The sequence below is a fragment of the Dioscorea cayenensis genome, chromosome 17, assembly GCF_009730915.1.
Source record: "Dioscorea cayenensis subsp. rotundata cultivar TDr96_F1 chromosome 17, TDr96_F1_v2_PseudoChromosome.rev07_lg8_w22 25.fasta, whole genome shotgun sequence".
Lineage (NCBI taxonomy): Eukaryota > Viridiplantae > Streptophyta > Magnoliopsida > Dioscoreales > Dioscoreaceae > Dioscorea > Dioscorea cayenensis.
Window position 1 is genome coordinate 12,735,397 of NC_052487.1, and position 5,578 is coordinate 12,740,974.

The 5,578-nt window shown below is 40.9% G+C and overlaps 1 non-coding gene across 1 annotated transcript; it reads left to right on the top strand.

Moving 5' to 3' along the window:
* The first annotated feature begins 649 nt into the window (after positions 1–649).
* Positions 650–756, top strand: LOC120281441. Its single transcript, XR_005542580.1, has one exon. It is a non-coding gene; the product is annotated as a small nucleolar RNA R71 (small nucleolar RNA).
* Positions 757–5,578: the final 4,822 nt, after the last annotated feature.

Here is a 5,578-nt window from a genome sequence, read left to right on the forward strand (position 1 = left end):
TGTACAATGAAGCAATGTGGTTGTGAAGTGTAGCCTTGACCAATCAAAACCATGTATCTGATGATTGCACAAATCTAGTCAAAGCTTTCTCTAAGTCGCTCATCCAGGTTTGCAAGCCTAAAACTCGGTTCTCCATGTTCGGGGCTTGTTGTTGGAAACCTGGTGGTGCTGTGGCCTTTTATTGCCCTTGGTTGTTCCATACAAAATTTGGGTGGTTCCTCTAACCCAGATTGTAGGTGTTGCTATAAGGATTACCTTGGTTTCTCATTGCATTACCCACAGAGCTAACTTGCTCAACGAAGGATGTACCACCAATGGCATCGGGCAATCAGACGAGGCATGTCCCCCTCCACATCCATCACAACTCGTTACGCTCACAAATCTAGGACAAGTTAGAGTGTCTAACTTCTTACTCAATTCCTTCCCTTGGGCCACCAACAATGTAACCGCATCAATCTCATGGATGCCACCCACTTTCATCTTCTCCCTTGTATTCCATTGATAGCCATTCAAACCCATTTCTTCAATTAAGTGCCGGGCTTCTCCGCTGGTTTTGCTACCTAAGGTACCTCCTGCTGCTACATCAAGTAAATGTCTTGTACTTGGGTTCAAACCATTGTAAAAAGTCTGAATGATCATCCACTCTAGAACCCCATGTTGAGGACATTTTCGCAAGAGTTTCTTGAACCTTTCTCATGTTTCAAATAGAGACTCCAATTCCATTTGCGCGAAGGTAGAAATCTCATTCCTATGTTTTGCAGATTTTTCGGGAGGAAAATATCGAGCAAGAAAAACTTCCACCATCTTCTCCCATGTAGTGATTGATGCTCTAGGTAATGAGGATAGCCACTGCTTTGCTCTCCCATTCAAGGAAAATGGGAAGACCCTGAATCTGATAGTATCATCTGTAACTCCATTGATCTTAAGTATGTCATATACCTTTGAAAAGTTCTCTATGTGGTTGTTAGGATCCTCACCGGCCAAACCATTAAACTGTGCTGACTGCTGTATCATCTGGATGAATGTTGGCTTTAGCTAAAAATTTTGAGCTGTAATCAGGGGCCGCACAATGCCAGATTGTGTGCCCAAAATTGAGATTCTGGCATAGTCAGAAAGTGTTCTCTTTTGTTCATTCTGCTCTTCCATATTGTCTGACCCTTCAACTTCTATTTCAGCTTGATTGGATGGTTCTTACACAGGTTCTTTACCCCTTCTTTTGGGTGTACGTTCAAGTTCAGGATCACCTTCAATGAAATTCGAATGGTTACCTCGGGGCATAACTTAGTGTTGCACCAAAAGAAAGAAAATAAATTAGAATTGTGATAGAATAAGGAAATATAAAATAAAATGAATATATGAATGGCTAAGATAACAAAGTGCAAAGTATTTCTAAATGCCTATTCCCCGGCAATGGCACCGAAAACTTGACAACACCCCTTGCGTATTACCCGCAAGTGCACGGGTTTATCGAAATAATAAATCCCAGGTAAGTGGGGTATCGTATCCACAAGGAGTAGGTAATAAATATACTAAGATTGCTACTTAACCAAGTGAAGATGAACAATGATTATGTTGATGAAATGTAATGTAAACAGAAATAAAAGAAATAAGAATTAGAGGCACCAATAAAGAAGAGGAAAGGAAATCGATAGAAGTGTGGTACTCAGACAATGCTCCCCTAGGACTAATGTTTCAAGTACAAGACCAACTATTATGTCTCCTAATTGATGCTTAATGAGTCATGGATATCCTTAAATACACAGTCCCAAACCGAAGCTCAACCGTGACTAACTTTACATTATGCCTCAGTGGAGAAATCAAACAGTCTCAACACCTCACACTGTGTAAAATTACAAGACATTCTAAAGATTCCAGGTGATAAACCCTATTTCTATGTGTAGATCTAACCCTTTGGTCCAGGCGAAATATTCCTAATCACAATTAAGCCTCAGGTGCTAAAGTCACTTCAACGCTTCACTCTATTGCTCGCGCAACTAAGCCCAAACGGAGCTTATCCCTTAGTCCTTCACTCTACTATGACCGCAAAGAACCCTTGGAACGTGGAGGTAGGATAAATCATATTGGAAAGGAAAGGGGATGCTCCGCTACCACTCGACCCTCTCCAACCTTGCTTTGTCTAACCCTCATAGTGTGTCAGTCATCCACAAAGGTTACCAAGATGGTCTCTCAACCCTAGTATCACTTTAAGAGAGAAATCATTCAATAAGCATTCAAGATTAGAACTCAATTACAGACATCAATTTAACGAAAGCATAATAAAAGGTCAATGAAACAAAAACATCCTAGGGTTTACAAAATTGAGGTACCCACTTGGGGATTTAGCTCTCCATGGAGCAAGATACAATCAATAATGAAATCAAAAGTAAAAACAAGTAATCCATAGGAAAACCCCCTCGGTATTTGTGTCGATGGTCTTGTGGAGTAGCCTCTTATTCTCCAAAGGTCCCCTTGTCCTGCCTAGTGCACACCTTGCCGGATTGATGCCGACCCAATAACCTTCTTCCAAGAGAAGACGGTGTCGAATCCATAGAACCACTCAGAAGACTTGTCAAAAGCCTCTCTAAACCCTAGCCGACGGCCTGCCAAAAGATAGAGAAAAGTTGGAGAGAATGATGAAGGATGGCCCCCCAAAATCGGCCTGAATCGCGGCTTAAATAATGCTGGAATCAGGTATCCACATAGGCCTATGGATTTCGCAAATGCCACTATGGAATTTTCACACGGGCATGTGGAATTTCCATATGCCCATGTGGATTCTATGGAATCCTTATTTTCGGCCGGCTTTGAACAGTAACTACTACAATACATTAATACAGTAATTTGCTACAATTACTGCTACAGTACCCCCGCCAAAACACTCCTGATTCCACACTTTTCATCAAGGCAACATAAACGGGGACACGTCTATGCCGTAGAACACGACGCCTCTTCAATAAAAAGCCTCATTAGTGAAGATCTTACTATCCATGCACAAGTCAGGATACTCAAATGCAACTGCCTTCGTGCCCCTCCAACTCATTTTAATTTCTTGAATACATGAAGGTTGGCACACATTCATGTATCTTCGAACATAACTTGTGTCTTCGTGTTTGTTCCTTCCAAGATTCCACCAAATAGTGCATTTACGATCTACTTGGTCTTTTTTTCTTAATACTTAGCTTCACAAACCTACATGCACGAACATATCACAAATACATATGTATTAGCGCTAAAACCTGATAAAAGTAATGCTCATTGTAATAAAAGAATACTTCGTATTACTAATTGATTGCTTCCGCGCAAGTGTACAGGATCGCCAAGTAATACCTCGCGTGAAGACGCGAGTATAGTATTCCACAGGGCTAAGGATCTCCTATTACTCCTTCTCAAGCTATTATCTAGCCTAAGATCTCAAGTGATGGATTTTTACTCTACTAAATGTAATTAAAGCTAAAACGAGATTATGATCAAATTAGAGAGAACAAGCAATAAGCAAGCAAAAAAATCAATGAGATGCAAAGGCCTATGGATGAGGATCCCCTTGAGGGGTTATCATGCAACATGGATGATGATCTAAAGATGCAAGGGTAAAATGGACCATGAGATTCCAAGATTAGAACAACCCCAATTTCTCGGCGATTGAACCCTAATCCCATATGAACATAGATAGGAATTTCTTCCAAATCTACATTCCTACGATTGCATTGAGTATGAGGAAATCTCACTTAGGATTAAACCTACTCTTCTTCGGATTAAACCTACATGGAGGGCTACCAAACACCCGATTTCTCGGCATGATGATACAAGCATCCCCTTCTAATCCATTCATGATCTAATACATGCGAGCAAGTCACATCTACATGCATCACTCATAAAAGAGCTACGGATTTCTCCTTAGTGTAGCACTTAGCATGAAAACAATGGATTAAATCTCAAAATTACCCAAGCATGGAATTAACAAGTTATCATCCAACATACATGATAAAACCCCCCAAGGTTCACCAACACCCGGTGGCCTTGGGGGTCTAGTGTGTCATCATCCCACAACAAGCAATACAAACAAGCAAAACGTGAAACAAAAGCATAAATGACAGTCCCTAGATGAAATGGTGGAGGAGAAGATGAAGAATGTGCCGAATGATGCTTTCCCCACCAAAGGAGTGGCAAATGACGCTTCCTCTAGCCGCGGGTCTCCTTCCTTCAAATCGTGGTAGAAGTCCCCTTGAATGATGTTGCCTTCTTGCCTTGAGAGTCTTGGACCTTGGCTTGAATGATCTTCTAGCTTCCTTGCCCTTTTCTCCTTCCCAAGATCGCCCAAAATCTCCCAAGTGATCTCCCAAAAATCGGCTAAGAAAAGATCCAACAAAAAGTCCTAGTTCTGCCCTAAAAGTTGGTATTTATACCCCCCGAGGCATACGGGTCGTATGAGTGTCATATGGGGGTCGTATAGCACTCAAAAACCCTAGATTCGTGATCCATACGGGTTGCATACGGTCCACATACTGGGTAGTATGGAAATCTGGGCAGACCCTCCAAATCATTCTGCTGCTACAGTGCATACAGCCTCATACTGGGTAGTATAGGGGTACTATGAAATTCCTGTTTTCTTCTCTTTTCGCCCAAATGATATCTTCTTGTTCTCCATGGCTTCCTTATGCCCTACAAAGCAAATAATAGACGATTAAGCGCAAAAAGGGCATTAAACCTCACAAAATACATGCAATGTGAATACGATATATACATGAAAACATCTACATTTAGACATTTATCAAATATCCCCACACTTAAGCGTTGCTTGTCCCCAAGCAATCAACTCATGAAAAACAAAAAGACTGAGAAGTGGCTAAATGCATTACCTCTGGCATCAAGTAAATATAAGACTCCAAAAGCAATGGACAATGATACATAGATGTTGAGTCATAGTCAATAAGCATAATAAAAATATCCTGTCTCACCCCTTATATGTCTGTGCCTTGTAAGTGAATCTTATATCTCATATGCCCTGATCTGGTCTAGCCTAAGGACTTCAATCAGTACAGCTCTAGATGCTAATCACTCCACTTACAAAGAATACTAAGTCTTAAACTACTAAGTGCTTCTTCAATGGCCAAGTAAGATCCTTCTAAATCTATAGCTCGAAACTAAATCCACTTTCATCGCAAAACCTTTGGTAGGTACTCACATAGATCACTAGAGTTTTGATTTTCATTTCATCATTCATTTCTTTTCTTTTCTTTTTCTCGAGTCCGACTAACGTAGACTGCACCAACATCATCTTGAAATCTTTCTGGATGGTGCACATGCTGGTTAGGCACAAGAGCCACCCAACTACTCGATTACAGTCTACATAGACGCATTCATGCTTCAGAAGCAGAGGAATACTGACATAGACTCATTTTTTTTACATTCACCCTAGATCACATATTCAGAGTACTCTACATGACGCAAAACTAGGATTAGCTCAACAAGACTTAGAAGTTCTTAAGAGTCTATTGAAGGATAGAACTTAGTGTTCCCCATAAGTGTACCGGATCGCCAAGTAATACCTCGCATGAAGACGCGAGGATCGTATTCCACG